Source organism: Pleurodeles waltl, chromosome 10, assembly GCF_031143425.1.
Source record: "Pleurodeles waltl isolate 20211129_DDA chromosome 10, aPleWal1.hap1.20221129, whole genome shotgun sequence".
NCBI classification, from domain to species: Eukaryota; Metazoa; Chordata; class Amphibia; order Caudata; family Salamandridae; genus Pleurodeles; species Pleurodeles waltl.
The window spans coordinates 755276793-755296954 of NC_090449.1; the positions used below are offsets into that span (position 1 = coordinate 755276793).

Below are 20162 nucleotides of genomic sequence, written 5' to 3' on the forward strand. Positions count from 1 at the left end.
TCATGCGGTGACAGGAGTCGCAGGGCTTAAATCTGGTCTTACGGGACATCCCTCGACGCAAACAAAAACTGGTCAAAAACTAATTCGAAAAAATGTTGCAGTTAGTCAAAAAATGACTGGGGTAGCTCTTCTCCGGATCTGCGCATAGCCTGGTGCGGAAAGAAAAGAACTGACGTCAACGCGCCAGGGTGGCACCTATGTACGACAGACGTCACCTAACGGCGCGCAGGGGTACTGCTTGAAGAAACAATCTCCGGATCCAGTCTGACACCTGGGGAAATTCAAAGGTAAGGAATTTGCAACTAGAAGTCTCTATCGGATGTAGATAATACTAATGCTCTCTTTTATGGTCGTGTGGTCAAGCAGCTAGGCTTATCAGAGGGAGGTACAAAGCATTTGTTATACACACTCACAGAAAGCAGTTGAAGCAAACACTCAATGACATAACTCCAGACCAATGGCTTTTATACAGCCAAAATATATTTTCTTAATTTATTTTTAGAACCACAAGATTCAAGTTGCAGGTAAGTACCTTAAAGTTTCGTATTTCACACAGGTATCAACAGTCCTTTTTTTAAAATAGATAAATATTACAGTTTTTTAACTATTGGCAATAATCTGTTTTAAAAATGGACACAGTACAATTTTCAGAAACAGTTCCTTGGGGGAAGAAATGTTAGATCGTTTTACAGGTAAGTACAACACTTACAGTTTCAGTCTCCGGGTTTTAGGAAGTCCACCGGTTGGGATCCAAGTTAACCCCTTAACACCCACCACCAGCAACACGGAGCTGGCCGGGTGCAGAGATCAGAGTTGAGCATATTTAACGATGTCTCGTATGGAGACAAGGGGTACTTGGAATCAGGCCTATCTGCAGGTAAGTACACGTAGCTCGGAAGGCAGACCAGGGGGGGATTAGAAGAGCACTGGAGGCAACAGCGACCAAGTGCCCACCCTGGGTTGACCTCTCTACCCCTCAACAATGACACCTGCAGAGGGAATCCTGAGTACCCCCCTGAACTCGACTGCCCTGGACAAAAGAGAACCAACGCCAATGGACCCACTGCACCTGCAGCCCCCGGGCCTTGGAGAAATCGACACTTGATGCAGCAACGATCAACAGGCGGCCCTCTTCACTGTCCGACCAGTTGTGTGCCCGAGACCCCCCGTGCCGACCTCGCCTGCAGCGCCTAAGTGACCCCCCGGGTCCACTCACAGTTTAATTGGAAACCAGTTGCCCTATTTGCACCCTGCACCCGGCTGCCTCAGCGCTGCTGAGGGTGTGGGACTGATGCCTACTTGGGGACCCTGCAGTGCTCTCTTGAACCCCCCTGATGTGCCCTCCTAGTAGCGAGTACTTACCTGCTGGTAGACTGAATTCCAAGTACCCCGACTCCATAGGAGCCCACGTTAAAAATCGCTCAACTTTGACCTCTGCACCCGGCCGGCCCGTGTTGCTGTTGGTGGGTGTTTGGGGTTGACTTGAACCCCCAACAACGGACTAGCGAAAACCCGGAGACCTGAACTGTAAGTCATTTACTTACCTCTAAAACTGTACTTTACTTTCTTCCCCCAGGAACTGTTCAGAAAATGCACTGTGTCCACTTTAAAACCAGTTATTCTCTGATTTCTTAAGAACTGTTTACTTGACTAAAGTGAAAGAAAGTTACACTGATGTCTATGCTAAGTACCTAACTGCAACAGTATTTACTTCTGAATTGAATCTTGTGGTTTTACTAATAAAGTAACACCAACAAAAATTTCTATATAAAATCCTATTTGTCTGGAGTTAAGTCATTGAGTGTGTTTCTTCTATTGCTTGTGTGTGTACAGCAAACGCTTAACACTACCCTGACAAGCCTAACTGCTCGACCACACTACCACAAATAAAGCATTAGTATTATCTATTATTGCCTCTATCAAGCCTCGGGGGAACCCCTGGACTCTATGCACACTATATCTCACTTTGATATAGTGTATACAGAGTCAGCTTCCTACAAATAGTGTTACCAAAAGTAAGTAATTTGTTCCACTGATGGACACTTCTAACCGCAGATTCTTCACCTTAAAATAGATACCAAAGCAGTTCCATAATGGCTACACTGAATACTGGGAAGTTTGGTATCAAACTTCTCAGCACAATAAATTCACACTGGGGGCATCTTAGAGATGCCCACTGTATACCAGCCCAACTACTAGTGCTAGGCTGACCAGTTTCTGCCAGCCTGCCACATCTAGACGGGTTTCTGGCCACATGGGGTGAGTGTCTTTGTCACTCTGTGGTCAGGAACAAAGCCTGTACTGGGTGGAGGTGCTTCACACCTCGCCCTGCAGAAACTGCAACACCTGGCGGTGAGCCTCAAAGGCTCAAGCCTGGTGTTACCGCGCCCCAGGGCACTCCAGCTAGTGGAGATGCCCACCCCCCGGACACAGCCCCCAATTTTGGCAGTGAGTTCAGTGGAGATAATGAGAAAAACAAGGAGGTACATCCACCAGTCAGGACAGCCCCTAAGGTGTCCTGGGCTGAGGTGACCCCTGCCTTAGGAAATCCTCCATCTTGTTTTGGAGGATTCCGCCCAATAGGATTAGGGATGTGCCCCCCTCTCCACAGGGAGGAGGCACAAAGAGGGTGTAGCCACCCTCAAGGACAGTAGACATTGGCCACTGCCCCCCAGACCTAAACACACCCCTAAATTGAGTATTTAGGGGCGACCCTGAAGCCAGGAAATCAGATTTCTGCAACCTGAAACAAGAAGGACTGTTGACCTGAAAGCCCTGCAAAGATGATGGAGACCACATCTGACTTTGCCCCAGCCCTACCGGCCTGTCTCTAGACTCAAAGAACCTGCACAGCGACGCATCAGGCGGGACCAGCGACACCAGCGACATCTGAGAACTCAGAGGACTGACCTCCACCCAAGGTACCAAGAAACTCCCGTGGACAGCGGCTCTGGCCAAACAACAACAACCAAGAAACCATTTTTAAAGGCACTCCAGCCTCACTCCGGAAGCACGAGTCCCCAAACACTCTGCACCCGATGTCCCTGGCTCGTGTCCAAAAGAACCAACACTGCAGAGAGTACCCCCAGGTGACTCCAATGAAATGGACACCCTGAGACGACCTCCCTGCACCCCCACAGCAATGCATGCAGAGAGGATCCAGAGGCTCCCCCGGACCGCGACTGCCCGGTAACAAAGGAACCCGATGCCTGGAAGAAGCACTGCACCCGCAGCCCCCAGGCCCGAGAGAAACTAACTACCGGTGCAGGACTGACCAGCAGGTGGCCCTAAACCGTGCCCAGTCGGTGGCTGGCCCGAGAAGCCCCTCTATGCCCTACCTGCATCGCAAGAGTGACCCCTGGGTCTCTCCATTGATTCCTATTTGAATCCTGACACCTACTTCACACACTGCACCCGGCCGCCCCTGTGCTGCTGAGGGTGTATTTTGTGTGCCTGTTTGTGACACCCCCCCCCCGTACTCTACAAAACCCCCCTGGTCTGCTCCCCGAGGATGCAGATACTTACCCGCTAGCAGACTGGAAACGGAGCACCCTTATTCTCCATAGGCACCTATACTATTTGGGCCCTACTTTGACCTCTGCACCTGACCGGCCGTGTGGTGCTGGGTGTTTGGGGTTAACTTGACTAAACTTGTAAGTGCTTTACTTACCTGAAAAACTAACCAATACTTACCTCACCCAGGAACTGTTGATTTTTGCACTGTGTCCACTTCTAAAATACATTATTGCCATTTTTGTCAAAACTGTGTACATTACTGTTTTAATTCAAAGTTCATATTTACCTAGGCCAAGTACCTTACAATTTATATACTTACCTGAATTTTGAATCTTGTGGTTCTAAAATAAATTAAGATATTTTTCTATATAAAAACCTATTGGCCTGGAGTTAAGTCTTCGGGTGGGTGTTCTCATTTATTGCCTGTTTGTGTACAACAAATGCTTAACACTACCCTCTGATACCCTTACTGCTCGACCACACTACCACAAAATAGAGCATTAGTATCTAATTGTGCCACTATCAACTTCTAAGGGGAAACCCCTAGACTCTGTGCACACTATCTCTCACTTTAAGACAGTATATACAGAGCCAACTTCCTTCACTGGTGGATCAGCGGCGGGGTCTAAGACTTTGCATTTGCTGGACTACTCAGCCAATACCTGATCACATGAAAAAATTCAAAAAATTATCATTACAAACTCATTTTTGCATTTGTTGACTATTTTTCTAAAAATGTTTAAAGTCCTGCTAGGGCCTTGTGTAAGTCCCTGTTATTTCTTTTTAAGTTTAAAAGTTGGTAAAAGTTAGAATTTAAGTTCTAGCTTTTAGATTCTTAAAAAGTAATCCCAACATTTAGAGTCATAATGAGTCAATCAGATGAGGTGGTGATGGAACTCAACCTCATCCCTTACCTGCCTCTAGGGATGTCAGAGTTAAGATAAAAACTGGGTCCAGCCCTACCAAGGCAAAGCTCCAGGAGCAGTTGGCAGAGTTTACAAGGGACCACCCCTCTGATGTGGAAGAGCCTCCCTCAGATGGGGAAATTAGTGAACAGGAGGATGAACTCCCCCTCCTGTCTTAAATAGGGAGGACAGGGTTCCTAGAACCTTGTCCCCACAAATTATAGTCAGAGAGCCTGGTTCTTCCACAGGGGAGACCAGTACCTCTGTAAGCACTGAAGGCAGCCTCAATGAAGAGCACATCCTTTTAGCAAGGATAGCCTCGAGATTGGCTTTGGAGAAGCAGCTCCTAGCCATAAGAAAGGGAAAGGAAAGAAACGGGTTTAACTCCCATAAATGATGGCAACCTAAATAGGGTCAGAGAGAATACAGACGTTCTAAAAATCCCTAAAGGGATTGTAACTAAATATGAAGAAGGTGATGACATCACCAAGTGGTTCACAGCTTTTGAGAGGGCTTGTGCAACCAGAAAAGCAGATCACACTGGGGAACTCTCCTTTGGGAAATGTTCACTGGAAAGTGTAGGGACAGACTCCTCACGCTCTCTGGTAAAGATGCAGAATCTTATGACCTCATGAAGGCTACCCTGATTGAGGGCTTTGGATTCTCAACTGAGGAGTACAGGATTAGGTTCAGGGGGGCTCACAAATCCTCGAGCCAGACCTGGGTTGATCTTGTTGACTTCTCAGTCAAAACACTATATAGTTGGATAACTGGCAGTGGTGTAAGTGATTATGACAGCTGTATAATTTATCTATGAAAGAGCATCTGTTAAGTAATTGTTTCAATGACTAACTGCCTCAACATTTGGTAGACCTAGATCCAATTTCTCACCAAGAATTGCGAAAGAAGGAAGACGACTGGGTCAAGACACGGGTGACTAAGACTTCCACAGGGGGTGACCAAAAGAAAGGGGTCACAACGCCTCCCCAGGGGAAGGGTGGTGAGACATCCAAAGACAAAAACAAAGTCTTCTACAGGGCCCCAAAAACCTGCTCAGGAGAGTGGGCCCGAGCCTCTTCAGAGTCCACAAATAGGTATAAGGGTAAAAACTTTAAACCCAAGAAGGCCTGGTGTCACAACTGTAGACAGCATGGACACCAAACTGGAGACAAGGCCTGTCCAAAGAAACGTCCCACATCTACTACTACAGTTAGTACTGGAATAGCCAGTCTCCAGGTGAGATCAACAGTGTGCCCAGAGCAAATCAGGGTCCACAATGAAGCTACTTTAGTCTCAGAGGGTGGGTGGATTTAGCCACACCTGCTGCCTGGCCGCCTAACATGCAAAAATAAAGGCAGCAGCTCTTGATAAATGGGAACAGAGTATAAGCCCTGAGGGATACAGGTGCCAGTGTCAGTGTCACCATGGTGACAGACAAACTGGTTTCCCCAGGACAGTACAGACTTATCCAGTCACAAATGCTGACAATGAAACTAAAGTCCATCCCATGGCAATGGTAACTTTAGAATCGGGAGGGGTCACTGGCCTGAAACAGGTGGTAGTCTCCTCCGCAATTCCAGTAGAGCGTCTGCTAGGGAATTATCTGGAGTCCTCAGCATGGGCTGAGGTAGAGCTCAAGACCCAAGCAGCCATGCTAGGCATCCCTGAACTGGTGTGTGTCAAGACTAGAGCACAATGCAAGCACAGGGTGAAAAAGAAGTGTTGGAGTCTGGAATAATGACCCAATCTTCCAAGAGGAAAGGAAAGAAGACTGGGGGACCAGCTTTTGCAGAGCACAAGAAACAGAACCTCTCTTCTCAGGAAGGTGTTCTATCCCCTGAGGGACCTGAGTTCATGGAGCTGGAGAATTATCAGGTAGAGTTCTTGGGCCCAGGGGGACCCTCAAGGGAACAGCTGCGTCAAGGACAAAAGACTTGTCCCACTCTTGAAGGCCTAAGACAGCAATCAGCTGAGCAAGAAAAATATTATTTCAGTGGAACTCACAGGGTCTATTGGGAAGATGGACTCCTTTACACTGAGGTAAGAGATCCCAAACCTGGTGCTACTAGGAGAGTGGTAGTGCCTCAGGAGTTTAGGGAGTTCATTCTGACCTTAGCCCATGACATTCCCCTTGCTGGGCATTTGGGACAAACCAAGACTTGGGAGAGATTAGTCAACCATTTCTATTGGCCCAATATGTCCCAGAAGGTAAAGGAGTTTTGCAGCTACTGTGTCAACTGTCAAGCCAGTGGCAAGTCAGGTGGCCATTCAAAGCCCCCCCTCATTCCACTTCCAATGGTGGGGGTCCCCTTTGAGAAAGTGGGAGTGGACATAGTGGGTCCAGTTGAACCTCCCACAGCATCAGGGAACCAATATAACCTGGTAGTAGTGTATCATGCTACCAGGTACCATGAGGCAATTCCCCTTAGGTCCACGACTGCCCCTGAAGTAGCCAAAGCGCTCATGGGTATTTTTACCAGAGTGGGATTTCCTAAGGAGGTGGTTTCTGACAGAGGTACCAAGTTCATGTCAGCTTACCTAAAGCATATGTGGAATGGGGGGGGGGGGCTTACAAGTTTACCACACCATACCATCCACAAACCAATGGTCTTGGGGAGAGATTTAACAAAACATTGAACGGCATGATCATGGGGCTCTCTGAAAAACTCAAAAGGAGATGGGATGTCCTCTTGCCATGCCTGCTTTCCGCCTACAGAGAGGTGCCACAGAAGGGAGTAGGGTTTTCCCCCTTTGAGCTTCTGTTTGGCCATCCTGTAAGGGGACCACTGGCACTTGTGAAAGAAGGCTGGGAGAGACCTCTCCATGAGCCTAAGCAAGATGTAGTGAACTATGTACTAGGCCTCCACTCAAGGATGGCAAAGTACATGCAAAAGGCAAGCAAAAACCTTGAGGCCAGCCAACAACTCCAAAAGTTGTGGTAAGACCAAAAGGCTGCTATGGTTGAGTTTCAGCCAGGGCGGAAAGTCTGGGTTCTGGAGCCTGTGGCTCCCAGGGCACTTCAGGACAGATGGAGTGGCCCTCACCCAGTGCTAGAGGATAAAGAGCCAGGTCACTTACTTAGTGGACTTGGGCACTAGCAGGACACCCAAGAGGGTGATCCATGTTAACCGCCTTACGCTCTATAATGATAGGGCAGAGGGAACCATGCTGATGGTTACTGAGGAGGATCAGGAAGCAGAGAGTGACCCTCTCCCTGGCCTCCTCTCAACTGACCCTAAAGATGGCTCAGTAGATGGAGTTGTCTACTCAGACACTCTCTCTAGCCAACAGCAAGCTGACGGCAGGCAAGTCCTCCTCCAGTTTGCTGAGCTCTTTTCTGTGGTTCCTGGACAGACACACCTGTGTACCCATGATGTGGACACAGGAGACAGTTTACCTGTCAAGAATAAAATATTTAGGCAGTCTGACCAAGTCAAAGAAAGCATCAAAGTGGAAGTCCACAAGATGCCGGAATTGGGAGTGATAGAGCACTCGGACAGTCCCTGGGCTAGCCCAGTGGTCTTGGTCCCCAAACCTAACACCAAGGATGGAAATAGAGAGATGAGGTTTTATGTGGACCACATAGGGCTCATTCTGTCACCAAGACAGATGCTCACCCCATACCAAGGCAGATTAATTGATTGATAAAGTAGGTGCAGCCAAATTCTTAATTACCTTTGACTTGACAGCAGGGTACTGGGAAATCAAAATGGCACCTGGAGCAAAAGAAAAGACAGCATTCTCTACACCTGATGGGCATTATCAGTTTACTGTTATGCCCTTTGGCTTAAAGAATGCCCCTGCCACCTTCCAAAGGTTGGTGAATCAAGTCCTTGCTGGCTTGGAGTCCTTTAGTGCAGCATATTTAGATGATAATGCTGTCTTTAGCTACAACTGGCAGGATTGCCTGGTCCACCGGAAGGTGGTTTTGCATGCCTTGCAAGCAGCAGGCCTCTCTATCAAGGCATCTGAATGTCATATAGGGCAGGGTACTGTGGTTTACTTGAAACACCTTGTAGGTGGAGGCCAAGTTCAACCACTCCAACCCAAGATCCAGACTATTCTGGACTGGGAAGTTCCAAAAACCCAGACTCAAGTCAGGGCATTCCTTGGTTTGACTGGCTACTACAGGAGGTTTGTGCAGGGATATGGATCCATATTGACACCCCTCACAGAACTTACCTCCAAGAAAATGCCCAGGAAAGTTAACTGGACCTTGGACTGTCAAAAGGCCTGTGACACCCTGAAAGACGTTATGTGCTCAGCACCAGTTTAAAGGCTCTAGACTATTCTAAGCAGTTCATTGTGCAGACTGATGCCTCTGAGCATGGGGTAGGAGCAGTCCTATCCCAAACCAATGATGGTCTTGACCGGCTTGTTGCTTTAATTAGCAGGAGGTTACTCCCCAGGAGCAGCGCTGAAGTGCCAATGAGAGGGAGGCCTTCGCTGTGGTTTGGACCCTGAAGAAGTTGAGACCATACCTGTTTGGTACACACTTCACAGTTCAAAATTACCACAGACCTCTCAGATAGCTTATGCAAATGAAAGGAGAGAATCCTAAACTGTTGAGCCTAATCCATATCCCTACACGGAATGGACCTTGTAGTGGAACACAGACCTGGTACGGCCCAGGCAAATGCCGATGGCTTTTCCAGCTTCTTCCACTTAGAAAATGAAGACTACCTTGGGAAAGGTTAGTCTCATCCTCTTTCGTTTGGAGGGGGGTAAGGGGGAGGGCAGGGGGTGTTGTGTAGGAAAATGCCTCTGATGGAATGTGTTGGACTTTTTGCCTTACACAGGGTCATCCCCAGTCTTTTTACCTCCTTCCTCCTGGTTTTTCTGACCTCTCGCTGTTGGCTCTAGGACTCTGAGCACTTTATCACTGCTGACCAGTGCTAAAGTGCAGGTGCTCTCCCATCTAAAGTTGGTATGATTGACTTATACCTAATTGGAATATTTAATTTACCAATAAGTCCCTTGTACAGTGGTATCTCTATACCCAGGGCCTGTAAATTAAATACTACTAGTGGGCTTGCAGCGCTGCTTGCGCCACCCACTGAAGTAGACTTTCAAACCTGTCTCAGGCCTGCTAGCGCAGGGCCTGTGTGCGCAGTTTTCTGCCACAGGGACCTGGCATCTAAATTTACTTTCCAGGCCCAGAACTCCCCTTTTACTACATGTAAGTCACCCCTAAGGTACGCCGTAGCTAGCCCTATGGGCAGGGTGCCATGTATGTAGAAAGGCAGGACATGTGCCATATTGCATGGCCTGTCCTAGTAGTGACAAACAGCCTAACTTGGTGTCTCACTGCTGTGAGTACTGCCTTCTCATAGAAATGCATTAGAAATGCCCTGCCTTATATGTAAGGGGTATTGTCTGATTTATGAGGGGTAGCGTAGGCGTGTTTGGTATGGTTGTGATGGTGATAATAAATGCTGCTTACTGGTGTGGGAGTATTTTTTATTACTGTCACAGAAATGCCACTTCTAGAAAGTGCACATTTATCTGTGCTTATGATTCTGGTGTTTTGCAGCTTGACTCCAATCCACGTCTGGGCAGAGTGACAGTTGGGGCTTTGTGCATACTTTTCAGACAGCCTGTACACAGGGAGTCTGGAGGTGTCACAGAGGTGCATCTGCATACTGAATAGTCTTCCAGGGCTGAGAGAAGGGAGAGGCGGGGCACACCTGCATTTGTAAAGACTGTGCCCTGGCCTCACACAATAGGGTCGTTAACCCCCCCCACTGATATTTGGAGCCTGTGCTGAAAGGAGAGAGTGGGCACTCCCAGAACCAGTTGTAACTGGCTGGAACCTCCTTCCCTACCATTGTAAAACACTGTAAGAACTGACTATAAGTACAGGGGAATTTTCCCCACAATTTGGAGACTCTTGGAATCATCTTGGAACTGGACACCAAAGGCTGAAAGGACTCACCAGGAACAGCCATGGACTGCTACTGCTGCTGCTGTGCTGACCTGTGACCTGCCTGGTCACTGTGAAGGACTTGCCACTTGCTGGCTTTCCCTTGTGCTGGCCTGTAGCTGGGCCCTCCACCTGATGACCTTGTCTTAAGATTCTGCTCCCCAGGGGCAGGGTGCTGTGGCCCCTGCATCCATTTCTTCACGAGGGGTGCTTCTCCGTGGTTGCGGCTGCCATAGTGCTGATTGCAGCGTGCTTATGGAGCCCTGGGAGCTCGTAGGCTCCTTGCTGCATTGTGCACCTTTAAATAAGATCACCGCAGCAGCCCGGGAAGCTGGAAGAACACTCGCGCACTGCATCGGGTGCAGGCGAGTGTCTGCTCGGTCCCCAGGAGGGGTCTGATCTTCTTGTGGCTTCACGGCAGGACCAGGGGAAGGTGCGGGGAGTGCCCCCTTCCCCCTGGCCTCTGCGTTAGGAGCAGGACGCTCCTTTTCTGCTGTTAGGTCAAACGGGCATTATTGTGCCCCCCCCCCAGCTTGGTGGAAGGGCCAGTGGAGGCCCGGGGGCCCCCCCAGAGATCACGGGTCCTGGGAGGGGCCTGTCATTAAACCGGAGAGGGTGCGAGGTGCCTCCCTCCTGCCCTAAGTTGTTTTTGCTGGCTTTGGCCTCCCTCGTGAGGGCCGGTTGATGCACTGGGGGGCCCCCAGTAATCACGGTCCCCGGAGGGGCCTGTCTATATAAGAGAGGCAGTGCATGTCACCCTCCTCTGACCCCAGAGTATAAGGGAGGCCCCCGTTTTGAGCATAGGCGCGCCGGGGGCCCCATTGTTCGCCTTCTAGGCACTGGAGGTGCCTTCATCCAACCAGGTACTGTTTAAAGGACCAATATAGTTGCAATCCAAAGTTCTTTCTACAGACTTTTGTTTGATTCATATGTTACCTACCTGCGTTTGATGTTTTTACATATATGTGCAAATGTTCCTTTTATGGGCATGACTTGCTAATATGTTTCCCTAACTTGCCATAGATTCTCTAATGTTCCTACTATGGGCGTTTTATGATATTCTTATGACAAGTGTTCTAATGTGATAACGTGTTTCCTGATAACTGCTTATGTTGCAGAATACTGAGTAACCTGTGTGTTATGTGTGACTACTGCTAATTTGCAGAGTAACTAATGTGTAACGTTCTGACAACTGCTAAGGTAGCAGGATAGTACTGATATGTGATGTTTGGTCTGATAATTGCGTTGTGTACAATACAGTGTATTTTCATATAATCTGGTGTTGTGTTTCCTTTGTGGTGGGATATTGCGTCACGTGTGTGTGTGTTGTGCAAACGCATTACACATTGCCTCCGGGTTAAGCCTGACTGCTGGTGCCAAGCTACCAAGGGGGTGAGCAGGGGTTATCTTGGACGTGTAACTCCCTTGCCCTGACTAGAGTGGGTAAGTTCTGCCTGGCTGAGGTGCATACCCTAGCCAATCAGAAACCCCATTTCTATCAGCATGGTTACCCCCTAACTTTTTGCCTTTTGTTGATGTTAGATATGATTGAAAGTGTGCTGGGACTCTGCTAACCACATCCCAGCACCACTGTTCTTTCCCTAAACTGTACCTTTGTCTCCACAACTGGCACAGCTCTGGCACACAGATAAGTCCCTTGTAAATGGTACCCCTGGTACCAAGGGCCCTGTGATCAGGGAAGGTCTCTAAGGGCTGCAGCATGTATTATGCCACCCTGGAGACCCCTCACTTAGCACATGCACACTGCCTCACAGCTTGTGTGTGCTGGTGGGAAGAAAAGGACTAAGTCGACATGCCACTCCCCTCAGAGTGCCATGTCCACAACCCACTGCCTGTGGCATGGGTAAGTCACCCCTCTAACAGGCCTTACAGCCCTAAGGCAGGGTGCACTATATACCACAGGCGAGGGCATAGCTGCATTAGCACTATGCCCCTACAGTGCCTAAGCAAATTCTTAGACATTGTAAGTGCAGGGTAGTCATAAAGAGTATATGGTCTGAGAGTTTGTCAAACATGAACTCCACAGTTCCATAATGGCTACACTAAATACTGGGAAGTTTGGTATCAAAATTCTCAGCACAATAAATCCACACTGATGTCCGTGGGGGATTGAGAAATGCACACAGAGTGCATCTTAGAGATGCCCCCTACATACCAGCCCAACTGCTAGTGCTAGGCTGATCAGTTTCTGCCAGCCTGCCACATCACAGACAGGTTTCTGGCCACATGGGGTGAGTGCCCTTGTCACTCTGTGTCCAGGAACAAAGCCTGTACTGGGTGGAGGTGCTTCACACCTCCCCCTGCAGGAACTGTAACACCTGGCGGTGAGCCTCAAAGGCTCAAGCCCGGTGTTACAGCACCCCAGGGCACTCCAGCTAGTGGAGATGCCCACCCCTCCAGACACAAACCCCACTTTTGGCGGCAAGTCCGGAGGAGATAATGAGTAAAACAAGGAGGAGTCACCCACCAGTCAGGACAGCCCCTAAGGTGTCCTTAGCTGAGGTGACTCCTGCCTTAGGAAATCCTCCATCTTGTTTTGGAGGATTCCCCCCAATAGGATTAGGGATATGCCCCCCTCCCCACAGGGAGGAGGCACAAAGAGGGTGTAGCCATCCTCAAGGAGAGAAGCCATTGGCTACTGCCCCCCAGACCAAAACACCCCCTAAATTGAGTATTTAGGGGTTACCCTGAACCCAGGAAATCAGATTCCTGCAACCTGAAACAAGAAGGACTGCTGACCTGAAAGGACCGCAGAGACGACGGAGATGACAACTGACTTGGCATCAGCCCTAACGGCCTGTCACCAGACTCAAAGAACCTGCACAGCGACGCATCCAGCGGGACCAGCGACCTCTGAGGACTCAGAGGACTGACCTGCACCCAAAGGACCAAGCAACTCCCATGGACAGTGGCTCTGTCCAAACAACAACCAAGAAACCATCTTCAAAGGGACTCCAGCCTCACTCCTGAACATGAGTCCCCAAAACTCTGCACCCGACGCCCCCGGCTTTTCTCCAGAAGAACCAACACTGCAGAAGACTCCCAGGTCACTCCCACGACATGGACACCCTGAGATGGCCTCCCTGTACCCCCACAGCAACGCCTGCAAAGAGGATCCAGAGGCTCCCCCCGACCGCGACTGCCCGAAAACAAAGGAACCCAACGCCTGGAAGAAGCACAGCACCCACAGCCCCCAGGCCCGAGAGAAAACAACTACCGGTGCTGGAGTGACCAGCAGGCAGCCCTCATCCGTGCCCAGTCAGTGGCTGGCCCGAGAAACCCCCCTGTGGCCTGCCTGCATTGCCAGAGTGAACCCCGGGTCTCTTCATTGATTCCTATCTGAATTCCGACACCTACTTCACACACTGCAACCAACCGCCCCTGTGCCACTGAGGGTGTATTTTGTCTGCTTGTTTGTGACCCCCCAGTGCTCTACAAAACCCCCCTGATCTGCTTTGTCCACTTTTAAAATAGCTTATTGCCATTTTTGTCAATACTGTGTACATTACTGTTTTAATTCAAAGTTCCATATTTACTTATGCCAAGCACCTAACAATGTATATACTTACCTGAATTTGGAATACTGTGGTTCTAAAATAAATTAAGAAAACAATATTTTTCTAAATAAAAGCCTACTGGCCTGGAGCTAAGACCCCCCCCCTTATAAGTCCCTTGTGTATGGTACCTAGGTACCCAGGGTATTGGGGTTCCAGGAGATCCCTATGGGCTGCAGCATTTCTTTTGCCACCCATAGGGAGCTCAGACAATTCTTACACAGGACTGCCACTGCAGCCTGAGTGAAATAACATCCACGTTATTTCACAGCCATTTTCACTGCACATAAGTAACTTATAAGTCACCTATATGTCTAACCCTCACTTGGTGAAGGTTGGGTGCCAAGTTAGTGTGTGGGCACCCTGGCACTAGCCAAGGTGCCCCCACATTGTTTAGGGCAAATTCCCCAGACTTTGTGAGTGCGGGGACACCATTACACGCATGCACTACATACAGGTCAATACCTATATGCAGCGTCACCACAGTAACTCCGAACATGGCCATGTAACATGTCTAGGATCATGGAATTGTCTCCCCAATACCATTCTGGGGTTCTGGGGTGACAATTCCATGCATTACCGGGTCTCTAGCACAGAACCCGGGTACTGCCAAACTTGCTTTCCGGGGTCTCCACTGCAACTGCTGCTGCCAACCCCTCAGACAGGTTTCTGCCCCCTGGGGCCTGGGCAGCCTGGTCCCAGGAAGGCAGAACAAATAATTTCCTCTGAGAGAGGGTGTTACACCCTCTCCCTTTGGAAATAGGTGTGAAGGGCTGGGGAGGAGTAGCCTCCCCCAGCCTCTGGAAATGCTTTGATGGGCACAGATGGTGCCCTCTCTGCATAAGCCAGTCTACACCAGTTCAGGGATCCCCCAGCCCTGCTCTGGCGCAAAACCGGACAAAGGAAAGGGGAGTGACCACCCCCCTGACCAGCACCTCCCATAGGAGGTGCCCAGAGCTCTTCCAGTGTGTCCCAGACCTCTGCCATCTTGGATACAGAGGTGTTGGGGCACAATGGACAGCTCTGAGTGGCCAGCAGGTGACGTCAGAGACCTTGATAGGTGCTTACATTTCTCAGTAGCCAATCCTCCTTTATGGGCTATTTAGGGTCTCTCCTCTGGGCTATTCCTCAGATAACAAAAGCAAGAGCTCACCAGAGTTCCTCTGCACTTCCCTCTTCGACTTCTGCCAAGGATCGACTGCTGACTGCTCTAGGACGCCTGCAAAACCGCAACAAAGTAGCAAGACGACTACCAGCAACATTGTAGTGCCTCATCCTGCTGGCTTTCTCAACTGTTTCCTTGTGGTGCATGCTCTGAGGGCTGTCTGCCTTCCCCCTGCACTGGAAGCCAAGAAGAAATCTCCAGTGGGTCTATGGAATCTTCCCCCTGCTAACGCAAGCACCAAACTTCTGCATCACCGGTCGTCTGGGTCCCCTCTCATCCTGACGAGCGTGGTCCCTGGGACACAGGAGCTGGGTCCAAGTGTCTCCCACAGTCCAGTGGCCCTTCTGTCCAAATTTGGTGGAGGTAAGTCCTTGCCTCCCCATGCCAGACAGTAATCCTGTGTACTGCGTGATCTGCAGCTGCTCGGGCTTCTGTGCACTTTTCCAAGACTTCCTTTGTGCACAGTCTAGCCTGGGTCCCCAGCACTCTGTCCTGCATTGCCCAACTCGCTGAGTTTGACTCCAACATCGTGGGACCCTCCTTTGTGACTCTGAGTCGACTGCTGTCCTCAGGTCTTCTAAGTGCCTGTTCCGGTACTTCTGCGGGTGCTGCCTGCTTTTGTGGGGGCTCTCTGAGTTGCTGAGCGCCCCCTCTGTCTCCTCCTCCAAGGGGCGACATCCTGGTCCCTCTTGGGCCCCAGCAGCACCCAAAATCCTCAACCGCGACTCTTGCAGCTAGCAAGGCTTGTTTGTGGTATTTCTGCGTGGAAACACTCCTGCATCCTCCAGCACGCCGTGGGACATCTTCTGACCACAGGAGAAGTTCCTGGCACCTTCCGTTGTTGCAGAATCTTCGGCTTCTTCCACCCGGAGGCAGCCCTTTTGCACCTTCATCTGGGTTTAGTGGGCTCCTGCCCCCCCTGAACACTTGTGTGACTCTTGGACTTGGTCCCCTTCCTTTACAGGTCCCAAGGTCCAGGAATCCGACTTCAGTGCTTTGGTAGCAGATGTGGTTCTTGCAGAATCCCCTATCTCGCCTATACTGTCTTTCTGGGGTAGTAGGGTAACTTTACTCCTAATTTTCAGGGTCTTGGGGTGGGGTATTTTGGACACCCTTACTGTTTTCTCACAGTCCCAGAGACCCTCTACAACCTACCATAGGCCTGGGGTTTGTGTTGCCCACTAGGCCTATTTCTAACTATTGCATCCTATTGTGATTCTACATTGTTTGCACTACTTTTCTTACTGTTACTTACCTGATTTTGGTTTGTGTACATATAATTTGTGTATATTACTTACCTCCTAAGTGAGGGTATCCTCTGAGATACTTTTGGCATATTGTCACTAAAATAAAGTACCTTTATTTTTAGTAACTGCGTATTGTGTTTTCTTGTGATATAGTGCTTTATGATATAAGTGGTATAGTAGGAGATTTGCATGTCTCCTAGTTCAGCCTAAGCTGCTCAGCTATAGCTACCTCTAACAGCCTAAGCTGCTAGAAACACCTATTCTACTAATAAGGGATAACTGGACCTGGCACAAGGTGTAAGTACCACAAGGTACCCACTATAAGTCAGGCCAGCCTCCTACAGGGGTCACTAAAGTGTAGTGACAAATTTGTTAGGTACAGAGAGCATAAGCACTGGAGTTCTGGTTAGCAGAACTTCAGTGACAGTCAAGCATACGGACAACACATATAGGCCACAAAATATGAGCCCTTGGGACCTGGCTAGCAGGATCCCAGTGAGACAGGTAAAACACACTGATAAACATGCAGAAATTGGGGGTAACATGCCAAGAAAGATGGTACTTTCCTACAGTGCCTATCGCATGACCTTGCTAGGCTAATGACAAAACCAGTAAAAGGACAGACACTTGACTGGTAATGGATCTGTATTGTGGATACCGTAATAGGTCACAAATTTGTCCCAGCGTCCGGCCGGAATGGATTTAGGGGAAGGGTGCCTGCTGGTGAGGATGGCATCAATCATCTCAGTTGGCAAATCAAACAAAGTCAATTGCTATAGCTCGATCTGTGTGCATGGAGGTGTAAGTTGAGTAGGTTCACGTGGTAGACTTTGCCCTTTGGCTAAGACAAGAGGTCTTCTCAAAGTAGCACCCTGATCATGGGACAGATGCTCACAACCAGGAGTTCCAGGTACCACATTCTCCTGGCCCAAAGAGGGGCCATTACCATTGCTTGGGTCCAGTCGTTCTTAATATTGCTCAGAACACGGGAGCAGGAGAGGAAGTGGCATAAAAGCATAACAAGAGTCCCTTGTTCGAGTCCAGCCAGACTGCAGTTGCTAATAGGTGTTTTTGTGGAAACTAACAAGCAAACATTTTGGCACAGCACATTCTCGACTGGCAAAAACCCTAGCCAGGGTTCTCTCCACTGGCAGAAAACACCCCGTGCCACCTTTGTATATAAGCAGCAGTTCTGATCCACCAGACCATGCCTGCTCAGTTTTCCTACTCTGGCATTCAGTGACCACACCAGGTAGTTGCCACATGCAGAAGTGCAAAGTCTCCTGGCACAAGATCCCACTAGGCCCTGCCTATTGCTGTACTACATTGTGGTGGTCTTGTGTATAAGAACTTGCATCAGACTTCCCCTGATAGAGAGCAGGAAGGCCTTCAGGGCCAGATGAATGTTCCACAGCTCTAGTAGATTGATGAGGAGTTTGCACTCCATTGAAAGCAAAAGCTGTCATTTCCATCTCCACCGGGTCACCCAACAATGCAGCAGTGATGTGGCCATCACTACTATTAGCTCTGGGTGGGGAAGGGAGTGGCTTGTTGGGTAGCCATTTTAGTTATACCTCCATGCACATTATTTTAACACACTAGGCGCTGTGCACTTTAACCTAGATATATTTTATTCAGCTTCGTCTTATTATTGTTACAATAACCATTTTTACGGTCTTGTTTTATTTCCGTCTATCTAACTGTTTTTGCCTAGGCCTGCACTCTGTTCTCGAACAGGACATTTTTTATCACTCTGTGCTTTTTCCAAGGCTACAGCACAGTACATTGCCGGTGAACGTGGTAGGAGTTTAGTCTCCAACATTCGTAGAAAATACACATCTTTATGTAGGGACGCTTTCTCAGAATATCAGCTGTGTTATTATAAAAACACTTCCTTGTCCCTTACATGTTAGAGGCAGATTCCAGCCAGGGAACCACGACCGTATGCTGATTGCCGAATGCTTCGCTACAGATGCTAACGCAGACTGCAGGCCTTTGCTCAGGGATGGGGGTTGATGTCTTCCCAAGGGGACCTGAAGGGCAGACTTAGAGCTTAACATGCTGTGCTCTATCTTAGCCTAGGTAGGGATTAGTCCATTGACAATAGTGACAACATGATGGCGTTGTTCTTATGCTTCACTCTACTTGTTAAAATTTAAATACTGTCATGCTGTGTCGTCCTGGTTATTGCAGCTCACGCCTTGATATCTAAGATGCAGTCATTTTATTAAAACTCATTATTGGAACATATACAGCTTCTGTTATTTATATATGAGACTGAATTGTAAGTGAGAGAACCGGATGTGACCGGAGTGACCACAACTTCCCTGAGAAGCTAAATATGTCATGCGCTCGGCTGCCAAGTCATCCCTATCCTTGGGTGAAGATGAGGCGCTGCTAGTTAGCCAGAGCAAAACCCGGATTGGAGCGATCGGTGTCACCAGCAGTGGGTTAGACTAAGTCTCCCACACCGTGGGCGATTCTGCCACTCAAAATCCAGTAATCTCATTAGAATAATGAGAGCCTACGCGACAGGCTTACTGCAGGACATACAGTGGTCTGTCAGCTACCACAGATCTTACCCTGCTTCCTCCGAGATCTGGATAGCTTTGGAAAGGCAGCCATGGAGTTGAGCCAACTGGACTTCCCATTCCACTGTAGGGCTCCCAAGTGCCAACTAACGTGGCTGATAAGGAAAAACCAGATGCCAACAAAGCCTCAGCGCATCCTCATCTGGATCCAAGAGCAAGTCTGAAACATCGGGATCATAGCCCATATGTCCTTGACTTGCTGCTACAGAAGTAAAGCCCTGAACTCCACCATAGCCAGGATTGCCCCAATAAACAGAAGCCTTTGAGAGCGATTCAGATGGTCACTTTGGCTCTTGTATGGTGAAACCCAACTGCTGTTCATGACTGACTGTGGTGAGCACGCTATCAGCAGTCAGTTGTCGAGGTACAGGAATACAGCAAGTCCCGACATCTGATGATGGGCAGCAACCACCGTCATCACCTTTGTGAAAACTTGAGCGATTCTGGTGACGCCAATGGGGAGTACAGCAAACTGAAAATGCCAGTGGCCCACCCAGAGATTCAAGTGGTGCCTGGTAGGACTACAGGACAACCATGTGAAAATGAATGTCTAAAAGTCCAAGGACACAACCCAGTAGCCAAGGTCCAGAGCATATACGATCAGGGCCAATGTGAGCATTTTGAAACCACCCATCCGAAGGAAGGCGTTGAAGTGGACAGATGTCTTCCGTAGGACTGAGGCCCCATTCTTTTTGAATGGACATGGGCAACTAAGGGAAAACTTCATTGGTTTGCTGGCCGTTGGAGCAGGATAGGAAGAGTTGGTATATTAGTGCCCCTGGTGGCCCACACGTGCCTGCAGAACAGACTGAGCTGGATGGCTGGATGTATCTGTCTACATGCCAGCCCTCTTCAGCAGCTCCTAGATTTCCAAGACTCATGCAGGAACCGTTTGGCAGGGACCAGCTACCCCAAGGACCACGCTTGTAGCTCTGTCTGTAAAGGATTCCAAAATGAAGTCCACCTTCTTACTGAACAAGCGGGACCTAACAAATGGGATGTCAATCAGAGAAGCTGGCACATCGTCAGAGAATCCAGTGGTCCTTATCTAAGCATGTCAAAGATTCACACAGGTACCAACTGCGCTGCCAAAGCAATTCATAGTATTGAAGCTTGTGCAGACAACAGATTTTATTGCATCTTGCTCATCAGGTACTGTCTGCACCAAAGAAGCCCAGAGATCTTCCAAGACTGCCAGCAAGACATGCCTGGCTATGTTCGAAAGAGCACTGGTGTATCA

The 20162-nt window shown here is 49.0% G+C and overlaps 1 protein-coding gene across 1 annotated transcript in view; it reads right to left on the reverse strand.

The window, feature by feature from the left end:
• Positions 1 to 20162, reverse strand: part of YME1L1 (YME1 like 1 ATPase) — a 665597-nt gene that overhangs the window by 31702 nt on the left and 613733 nt on the right. The window lies entirely within an intron of this gene.